The sequence below is a fragment of the Cryptomeria japonica genome, chromosome 7 (genome assembly GCF_030272615.1).
Source record: "Cryptomeria japonica chromosome 7, Sugi_1.0, whole genome shotgun sequence".
Classification (NCBI taxonomy): domain Eukaryota; kingdom Viridiplantae; phylum Streptophyta; class Pinopsida; order Cupressales; family Cupressaceae; genus Cryptomeria; species Cryptomeria japonica.
Window position 1 is genome coordinate 662,726,178 of NC_081411.1, and position 11,747 is coordinate 662,737,924.

Below are 11,747 nucleotides of genomic sequence, written 5' to 3' on the forward strand. Positions count from 1 at the left end.
AATGACATTTTTTAAATTATTAAATAAAAATAATAATTATAAACTATAGAATTGTTGCTTAAAAATTTTAATATTATATAATGACTGGTTGAACTAATTAGAAAGTTGGATGCAATGAATGCATTAGTATCCCGCCTATGATAGGAACTAATAATAGCTCAAGGTCCACCTTAATTTTCACGTGTTTTAAAAAACTAATTTAGACAACTTATTATAAAGCCACATGTAATGAATATATGAAGCTATTATTCTAATATTGACCTCTCATACCAATTAGCTCTAACAATCTCTAATAATAATTATGGAGCAACATTAAAAATAAAGTTAGGATGGTTTAAGTGTTTGTGGGACTATAACACACATCAAAACTATTCCATGTTTCTAATTGTGTTTATTAAAATTTTTATATTCTATCTTAAATCCATATATCTAATTAATGGTGACTCCATAATTTGGTTTGTTACATCCATATCTAACAAGAGCTGCAAGCAGCGTAGTTCCTGCCAGTGCTTGGCAGGCAGGGAATGTGTTTGTTTGGTGTGGCAGAGTAGTGCAAGTAGCAGAGCCATTGAGAAAGAGGAGATATATTACACTTACGAAAAAAAAAAACATACAGAACAGTGAAATTCTGAAAACAAGCATTTGCAACATTGCAATTCAAAGTGTAAGAATATATATATATATGCAATGCATATATTTAGCAAATGTATCTGCTTCCGTTCTTTTCTGAAGATGAAACTAGTCAAACGAGTACAATGATAATAAATTGTGTATTTTATTTCAGGCTTCTCTGTGAGCTTTCTGGCTGTTCAGAGCTTTTGTATTCCTAAACCTGCAAATTTAACAACATTTCTTTGTTAATTTCGGTTGATACAGACAACAGAATCGGTGCCAAAACAGATAATTGATGTTCCAATTCGGAAAACCAACATTAACAACCAAAATGCAAATATCAAAATAGTTTAATCCAATATAAGTCAATTAATTAGTTTCTGTAAATAATGTCTTTTGTATTTTATTTAACGCTTATAACAAGCATAGGATATTCTATCAGAAACAATTGTGTATACCAATTACAACATACAAAAAAGAAATTGGGGTATACGGCACTACCTTCAAGAGGAGCATTTATCTAGCCGAAGACTTTTTCCATGTCCCAATCTCTTTTCATACATTCTGTAATATTACTCTATGGCAATCAGTCTAAAATTTTAATCTATTTTTGCAACTTGATTTATAAATATCACACCCATATCCTGTTTGTAGACAACTTTTCTAGCAGTTTGTTTTTTGTAGATCCCATGGGGATTTAAGACTACAATATTCTGAATAAACTTGTACTAGAAAGAAAAATGGAACTTTAGCTTCTGATCAACAATACGGTTTTTGTAGATGGAATACTTTATTAACAATTACTCAAAATCCCATATAGCATTCAGCAAATAGAAAGACCTGTGACCACTCTAACAAAAGCTGAAGGGCAACAAGTTCCTACCAATGATTGAAAGAACAATCATGATTATATTGCAATTTTCTGATAGCGTACTGTTTCCTCTGAAACAAGTTATATAAACAAAACGAATATCCTTATGCAAACTATTGCAATTCACAAAATAAAGCAAATTATAATCAACAAGACAGATACATGCAATACCTGTCTATGAATATATCATGGCTGATGATTCTGATGCATTACTTTGCTTGATGCATTACTTTGCTTTTCAACTGATAATCAGAAGAGTGATGATTTATTTTACATGTGAAGAATAGACGAAAATCACCCTATGTTCAATATTTATTATGGCAAGCTGTTGCAAAAATTTGTTTATTTGTGTTATTAATGTCAAATCACTTATTTAAGTCTTCTTTGTCATCCTCAGGTTTATGGGTCCCAATGCCAAATATATGATTGATGCTTCCAGGCATGGGGAGATCAGTCATTACCCTGTTACAGTTATTTGTAGGCTGCATGATAACCCCACTTGCCTACATGGTTCCTAACTTCCTGTTTAATTGTTCACGAGTATTTGCTACAAAAATGACAATTCAAAAATTCTTTCATATGCATACAGAAGGTATTAAACCTCTTCTAGGAGAGCATTAGGGGTTGACTTGGCTAGAATAGATGGTGCATATTCATGATTATGGGTGGATTCAATCTAGGCTGATAGATAAAACTCAAAAGCAAATAAACAAAAGCAAAATTTCTGCTATTCAATATGTCTTGAAGGGCAGTTCAAATAGATTGCAAATAAAAAGATATCCATTTCAATTCATGTTTAATATTGTATATGTCCTTTACTTTGCAATATGAAGGAACAGAACACTTGCATTGGAGAATTGTTGTACTTGCTTTGGTAGACATGTTTGCAAAGTTTTGAGATACAAATCAAATTTTCTAGTTGCAGTCCTTTGACTCTTCGTACAGAGATATAGTCAATCAACATTGTGAGTGGTATTGCATATTACTGTTAAAGCCTCCAAAATCTAATCAGGATAGCTTAAGGGAGCCTTGAACATCTTAAAGTGTCTAATTTTCTAGCCACGGTCCGTTGGCTGTTTACACAAAGCTACAATCAGTCTTCACTCTGAGTGGTACCCCATATTACTATTGAATTCTCCAAAACGTAACCAGAATATTTGGAGACCTTGAACATGTTCATGTCCAAATTTGCATTTTGTTGCTTATTGTCAGCTGTGTTATGTTCCTTATGTTAAAATAAAAGGAAAAAGAAAATAAATGATTCATTTAGACTGTGCACCAATGTATTTGAATTTTGTCTAATTATAAGGTCGCTAAAAGAATACTGGTCCTAGGGAGGTTCATATTAACATGCTTTGGTCAGAGCCACCCTACCATATCAAGTGTCCCTAATACCTATTAAAGGGTGGCAATCATTTGAAGAAAAGGACTGAAAAGGGGGAGACACAGAAGATTGAATATCAAACATCAGAAAGGACTGTGAATCTTGGCATGTACTTGTTTTGATCCAATCAAATTGTGCATGGATTTGTTGTTGATTCTGTCATAGGGATATATACATGTGTGCCATCTCGTTGTTCATTCTTCTCTTAGAATTAAGCTTCTATTGTGTACTCTTGCATTGCATTTTCAATTTCTGTATCTTGATGTATGTATGCTTCTTCCAAGTATCACCTACTGCATTCTCGACCTACATTTTCAAGACATTCTATAGATATGCAACAATTGCTACATTCCATGAGAGTGAAATCTATTTGATGTGTCTATCAAGCAGTTTGCATGAAGTGCCTAAGCAAACATGTCTGCCTAAGCATTTGTAATATCACCATTTTAAAAGATTTGTGGCCTTGTTTCTTTAAGGCATTTTGCTTAAAAAAACTCACGTAACTTAACTATCATTCCACAATGTACAAAAATGCCTATTTAGGGCATATAAACCTGATAAAAATCTTTCTTTTGAACTGCTTTGAAGGATTGTCTATAAAGCTCCTGTTAAGTTATGGCGTCGGCAGGAAGAAGACTAGCATTTCCTTAAATTTCTTAAATCTGATTCAATAAATCCATTTTTTTGCATGTCCGATGGCTTTATTTATGGAATATAGCTTTGTACCTGCAATTGCATTTGCTTCGGAGTTTTAAAAGCATTTTTAATAGATCCATTTTCTGTTGATTGTGTCATTTGAGACATTCAGTTCTTGTGTCTTGTCTATGGTTCCACATTTCGTAGAGCTGAAGAAATTCACCTTCATTACACTTTGAGTGATGTATATACCTGATCTAAGAATTGGTGCATATTGTGAGATGCCTATATGCAAGATCAAATCCATACATGGGCAGAAGCAGAATTCTAGGAATGACAACATGTAAACACCAGCTCAGAAGTTTATTTTTTATTTTGATTTGTTACGAGAGAAAGTGCCTAAAGACCCTAACGTCAAGAAGCTGTTTGAAGAATAAACGCCAGCCTATATTACTAAAACTTGGTTGATTGCACTGGTCGAATAGACAGGAAATTTTGATAACTCGGATATTAATAGACCATATGTGATTGGATGAGTCCAAAGTGAAACCCAAATGGTCTCACCTATGTGTACCGTGCCATAGTGTAGATTAGATTACATGTCACTTGATTGAGGACAATCAAACCCTCCACTCTTCTGGTATCTTTACCGAAAGGAGTAAAGATCCTTTGTATTGATCAAGAGCTGACTCGCCCTGTCAAATTGGGCGTTGGATAAAGTATAATCTGCAGAACATATCTCGGTGACTAAAACTAAGGGGATGCAAACTCATAATACCGGGATGCCAAAGATATTCAGTGATGCATTGAAATAATTCAAACCATGCCCTAAACCACAAAAGGGGTCAGCACCTCGTGGTAGAGCATCCCCTATCTAAAACAATTGAGTTAATAGAACCATTCCATTGAAAATTCTGAAACATTTATTTTGTGTGTGAGATTCTTCTAGAATGATAGGGAGAGAGGAAGCAGGGAACACATGGCAACTTTGGGGAATAAATTAACACTGCATATTGCAGTATCCAAAAAACAGAGAGGAAGAAGTCTATATCTGAATTTACTTTGATTTTTGAAACATACAAACATCTAACAAAAGTAAATTCCAAATCTTAAAAAAAAACATGAAAATTGCATTAATCTGCATAGATCGTAACAGACCTATATAAGTATGTGAAAAAAGAGAAATGGGTACAATAGCAATACTTAACTGGAAACAACATGCACAAGATGGAGTGTATCAGCCATCCTACAAAAGTGCACAATGGCCCAATCAAATGCATGCTTGCTTTTGGGTCCATGATCAATGGCCACCAGAACCTTACCAACTATAGATGCGGGGAGCGCACCTCCATTGTGTACCCCAGTTGCACTTGAGCAGTGTCATCGCACAGTTGGTCCAAGAACAAGAATTTTCTGAGACCATATTTCCGCAGGTAGCGGGAAATCCCCGAAGCCTCCATTGAAAAAGTTGCAGCAACAAGGGCAAGGGAAACAGCTGTGGCATAAGCTGTAGGGGCGGCAACATGGGAGGCACCAACCTTGTGGTGGACATCCGTAGGCGAAGGCGAAACGGACGCAGCAGGGGAGTTTAAAATCTGTTGGGCGAGAATCGCATGCGGAGCAGACATATTACCATTAATGTGTGAACAATGAAAATGTTAAAATTCACTCATCAGTTTCAAAAGCAGAGAGTCAAGGCTTTAGCAAAGATGATAACAATGCTGAAGATGCAAACCCCCACGGGACAACCCACAACTGTCCAGCATGCAAACCAGTGTATTCTTCTATTACCAATTGTTCTACATCCTGCATTCCACAACATTCCCTAGAGGCCATCTGTTTCAAACCACCGTCAGTGACTCTGCTTTGACGGCCCTGCAGCTGCCTCTGGAGATGTGCGTTCTCTCTTCGTTGAGAACCGCACAAACTCTCTAAACCATCCAAATATCGAATATCCACACGCCAAAAAAGCTCAAGCATTATAATTCGCTTAAATAATATGCATCTTTATGGGAAAGAAAGTAAGGAAATAGGGAAATTTTGCAACAAAACAATCTTTGATTGGTTGGGCATGCTCAGATTAATAAAGGGTTAAGCAAAATAGCCTCCCCTGTAGTTTCCTGCTGGCAGGAACTAATAATTGGATAGGTAATAACTTATTTGTTTAATGATTTTCATTCATATTTTATTAGCCATTTCTTCTTCTACTTTTTTAATTATATAAAAAGCTGGGTGATACTTTTACTAGATACATGTAGCCTTTACATTCATACCAGTCTATGTAATTATACCAAATATTGAAAGATGTATTCTTATATTTTTAAATTCTTATCACTTCAAAATTAAATTTTAATAATAGTCATCAAGTATCATTAGACAAATATAAAAATTAATAGATAATAAATTCAATAATTTAAGTTAATTTACGTGTTAATTTGTCTATAGAAGCTCAAAAATTGATTGTGGGACTCAAAGAGGTACAATGTATAGAGGGAAATTTAGTGTAGGGGTACAACCCAAATAAATACAAAAATATATACTGAATAATACAATGAAGGAAATTAAGGTTTTATACACAAACCCTAAAGATCTTTGATAGATATTCTAATAATCAAGCCTATAAAAGAGTGTAAAGAACTTAAGGCTATCGAGGTAACTATGTAACTTGTGATGCATCATGGATCTATAATATAAACTTGGAAGTTGGCTATGTTGGGCACTCTTCATAATGAACTTAGAGGTTAGAAATAGGAAGTAGTCAATATAGTATGATTTTATTTCATGAATATCCCTCTAGAAAGTTGTTAATGAAGTTAAAACATATCCCATAAGAAGAATATCTAGTCCTTCTATTAAGTTAGACTCTAGAAAGAACTTTGGAAGTGCATCTTTGAAAGGAAAAATAAATTATTTGATCACATTGTAAGGAAGAACATAGCTAAAAAATATGATGTTGTTGAGGAATATAATCGTAAATCTCAATGCAATGTTGGTGTGAGCAAACTTTAAGTTGTATGGAAGAGGGGTCTTTAGGCTAGAAAATATATATAATATATTATATCTTAGGAGGAGGAAGATGAGTCTATCCCTATAATGAATATATAGATCTAAGTAGTGTTGGTGTTTTGGAGATAGTGATTGTTTAGTGCACTTCACATGGATTGGAGGTAGAATCTATATAAATCTCAATATAGATACCTTTATTTATCTCCCCCTTAGAGAGACCAATAGTTCACTCATAGAAAATATATATGGTGGTGACTTAATAATATCAAATTCAATGAGGCACAACACGAAGGAGGATCCTACATTAAGAATAAAACTCATGATTTACCAACACCATGGAGTATCTAATCTAGAAAATGTGGAAAACCTTAAATGATCAATTTGAAAGGTGGCCATTAGTTTTCACTTGTGTATTATAATCACCAAATAAAATATCACTAAAATAATGAGAGGACATATCTCAAATTCAACAAAGATGGAATAAATTAATATAAATGCATAATAAATAACTACAAGTAACCACCACTAATAACATTCAAAAGAGTAAAAAGTTACAAATAAAAATTCATTTTGATACTTGATATATTGGAATTTTAATGTGATTCACACCATATGTAGGCAAGTGGCATAGTTTCTTAATCAACAACATTTTTTGTTGGCTTAAACATGATCAACAAATGATTGATTGAGCATCCGATACATCTTTTTCTATTTTATTTTTTAAAGAAAAAATTAAAATATTGAGTGTCAAATTTAGATTAATTAAATAATAGATAGGGTAAAAGAGAAGAATCTCACACAAGAATATTTTTTTAATGAATGTGTTTTACATGTTCCTTGTATAAACAAGATTTTTTTATAATATAAACAAATGAAAGATAGCTAGAATGGCATCACACCCCAATGTTTCTGAGATACAAGGCCTTAAACACAAACAACAAAACAAGATCATGATAGATAACTGATTAAACTATTAATTTGCAGGAGCTATGAATGCAACAGGTGGTGATGTCAAATGATGAGCATAAAGATCTACCAAGCAATTGTGAAGCTCCTAGGCTTTAGGAATTGACTCCCAACAAATGATGTCTCCTCCATCATTATTTTTATCTTCATCTATTAGTCAAGTTTAATTCCTATTAGAAGTAGTGTAAAATTCCAAGCAATAAACTTTGGGCTTGTTGGAACATGTTTGTTGTTTTGCCAAAAGATCGACCTATTAATGTTGAATACAAATGCCAGAGATAAACTGATCTGCATGAGGCAGTTAGTCCATGTCCCAAATCCAAAGGGGGACGTTGACGATTAGTCCAAGAATCTCCCTCCCCCCTAATGTCACCCAAGGGTATTTGAACCCACCACTTGGATCCAATACTATTTGTTGGAACATGTTTTCCGTTAGACCAAAAGATCGACCTATTAACATCTCATACAAATGCCAAAGATAAACGGATCCATAGGAGGCAGTTAGCCCATGTCCCAAATCTAAAGGGGACGTTGGGTATTAGTCCAACAGGGCTATCCAACCAACCAAGAGCACCTATATCATGTAGTCCTAATCCAACACAAGGTAGGAAAGTTCGCTAAGACCAACCATAAGTACTATGAACCTAAGCTCTATGCTAAAGTAGTGGAGAACCATGGGAACCATTAGAATTGTTTCTATGAGCATTGTAACTATGTACTCACCTTACATCCACAAGAAGGGGACTATCCCTTGTGGGGAGAGGTCAATGAGATTTTGACAACCATACAAAGTGTCCTACCATAATTGTTAAATACCATAAACATTAGAACAAATCAAGATTTAGTATACATATAGAAATGATATAACCATAAGTTCTTGGAAAGGGGGGAACTTAAATAAACATCCGAAAGTCAAACCTCTTATAACCTTCAAAATACCAAACAATATGCTGAGTAATGTAATCAGATTTTCACAATCCATGCTAATATCAGTTAGTTGCTTCTGAATTTGATTATGTAACTTAATATTAGCAACTTACTATCGTACATCTCTCGGCATTCTCCAAACATCCTGTGATAATGGATCATGGCATGTGATCCGAAATGTCAATACTAAAAATAAGTTATGCAATCAAATCCAGAAACAACTAACTGATAATATACTGATTATTTACTTTAAACTCCCTAAGAAAACTAAATTTCTACAATTCCAAATTCTAAACAGATTTCCACTCTTTAAAAACCACCATATCTGGATGAATTTAACAAAAACTCTTAGACCTATACACCAAAACAAAACAAAACAAAAATTCGAATCTAAAATACTATTAAAAGTTGTAGATCCAACTCCAAACAGAATTTCATATGAATATATAAATTGCACGCAGGCCTCCATAGACTGAACTAGCCTTTAAAAGCATATAGAATAAATGAAACAATACTTGCTAGTGTTTCAATCCTTTCAGCAACTAAAACCTTAGTAATGATCTCTTTAAAAACTGAACTGCATCTAATCTCATACATATGATTTCATTAAAGATATATAAGAAACACTCAAAATCTGAATATAGAATTCATTTCTTGGCAGTTTTGCAAGCTGCACGCGGAAATGTATGTGCATTCATTTCCTTGTGCAGCTTGCAAAATGTAAAGAAACTCAGAAGAATGATCTGCTCAAATCTAAGCCTCCTCTCTCTCTCTATATATAAATCAAAATATTTGTCCCACTGAAATGTTTTAAGTAAAATTTTCTTTCTGCTAATCGACTGTAATCTAGCCATGATAATCTACGCGTCTAAATCTCGTTGCAGTGACGTCATTTGAATTGTAGAGGACAAAATTTGAGCTGGCGTGGGCGGTGAAAAGGTTGCCTTTTTACTATTTAGACGCATCATTTCTCCACAGCTGACGTATCTGTACATTGTTTTTAATTCAATAAAGCTGTTTTGCAGAGTAAAGGACCTGCCCCAAAAGACTGATTGTACGTCAATATCTTCAAAGATTGATTCTGGTATTTGATAAAGTATGTTTGAATTGTTTAATGTTGATAGATCGATTAGAGGTAATAAGTTCAAATCTTGTGTTGGATAGTATATGTATGACTCGTTTTAAAAGTATGGTTTATATAGGGAATGCTACATCTGAGTTTCTTTAGTGGTGGAGAGCTTGTATTTTTTTTTGTAACTTGCAATGCATTGAGTAAACTTTTTAACGTGGTGCTGTTGGCGCCATGTGTCATTTCGTACCATGTGGATGGGGGAGACTGGACCTCATGTCTACCATAGGGAAGTTCTCGTCAATCGAGCTAGGCTCCTAGCCTAGAGAGCTTGTACTCTTGAAAGAGAGGTCGCAAGTTCAAATCTTGCATGGGTAAGGTATGTGCACCTTGTTTGTAGCATAGTTAGGTGCTTCCTAAAAGGAATACTAGGTAGTCCCATATTACTATAAGCCATATGTAGACCCCAACTTGGACTATAAAAGGATCCATATCTAATGGGGTAGTCTCATATATTATAAGTCATCTATAGAGTAGACAATAAAAGGATTCCATTTTTCGTTTATTTTTTATTTAATTTGTTGGACTTATCAAACTAAAGTATATATTGTCGTCCCTGTGAAGTGTGATACCTGCAGCTACAACACAAAACACTCAATAGATCATTACAAGCATGGTTAGCAAATAATAAGCGAACAAAGATGAACCATAACAAAGCGACCTATCGCCTCCTAAGAGATGCAAGTATGGACTTTCTCTCAGATCAGGATAAGCAATCCCAGTGACTTGACTACACCTAGATGGAGGATTTGAAATGATAATGATATGCAAAGATGAGATTGATTATGCTAGATTGATCCAAGAGACTAATTAAGCTAATAATATGCATGATTAAGATATGATGATGATGTAATTAAGCTAGAAAAGAGATTGATTAAGCTACATGATTCAACAATTATGCTAGAAAATTATCAAATTAAACTAGATCTAAGATGCAATTGCCTATAATAACAATGCTCAAATGATATGCTAGAATGGATATGCCTATAGTAACAATGCCTAAATTGATATGAGATGGGATCATTATTGCTCCAAAATGGGGGATATTTATAGGATTTCCAAGGCCGGGGGTGAGGTGGCAGGAATCAACGGTCAAGATTGAATCTAAAGATATCAAAGGTGAAATTGGAGGAAGTTGAAGAAGAGGTTGGAGGAAGGGACACTTGTCATCTCTGTGGTGACAAGTGTCAAGGAGCTTTTCTCATAAAAGGGCAAGTGTCCAAGAGAGGAGACATGTGGCCAAAGTGCCATGTGTCTCAAGAAGAAAATATCCACACCATAGGAGGTTAGGATAAGGAGGTTAGAATGTGCAAGATAGGATAGGGTTAGGCAAACCCAAGGTTAGGTAGAATGAGTTAGTTTAGAGGGATGGTTAGGTTAGGTGGTTAGAAGTTAGGAGGCATGTGGGTAATTTGAATTTAAAAATTCAAATAATAGGAAAAGACTAATTAATTCTCAACAACTCATAAATTGATTTGTTTTAATTAATTAGAGGATTAGAAGAATTGAATTGAAATGGGGGGGGGATTAATTAATTTGAATTAATTAATCAAAGGGGACCATTGAAATAAACCTATTAAATAAATCCTTAGATTTATTAATAAGTAGATGAAAGGGAGAATTTAATCAAATTGCTTAATGAATTCAATTAAATTAGGAAGGGGGATTAATTAAATAATTGTTTATTTAATTAATTATCTTCAGACCATTTTTAGGTGTATACATATATAATGGAGAAAATTATATACTTATATCTTTTTTCCTTATGTTTTGGGTTTTTAGGGATCAGGTTGTTTTAAAATGTACAAATTAATGTGAAAATGGTAATTTTCTCGTTGAAGTGTATAAATATTAGTATCCACTTTTAATCCCAACGTTACTCATTTTTATATATTCATTTCACATCTTCAATTTGTCATTTATTGACCTAGTTCAACTTGCAAATGAGGAAATGATCTAGATTACTAATAATACGGATTTGAATTATATATTCAGAAAATTCAAAATCTTTGTTGGCTTATGCAATAGATGTTATGAGCCAACTAAAGAGTGAATTACACCAAATAGATGTTAGGGTTTCAAATAAAGCAATTTTCCTATATTCCAATGGCAAAGAGGGAAATTAAATCTAGAAAGGGATAAAATTTAGCCTTGTTATCGTAGGGTTAAAGTTTGGAGACCAAATTTGGGTGAAAATCCCATAACCATGGAGAAAC

At 33.9% G+C, this 11,747-nt stretch overlaps 1 long non-coding RNA gene across 1 annotated transcript; it reads right to left on the minus strand.

Annotated features, from left to right (window-relative positions):
• Positions 1–568: 568 nt before the first annotated feature.
• Positions 569–9,130, minus strand: LOC131856217 (uncharacterized). Its single transcript, XR_009358349.1, has 2 exons — positions 4,712–9,130; positions 569–832 (listed from the first exon to the last, which is right to left on the minus strand). It is a non-coding gene; the product is annotated as an uncharacterized LOC131856217 (long non-coding RNA).
• Positions 9,131–11,747: the final 2,617 nt, after the last annotated feature.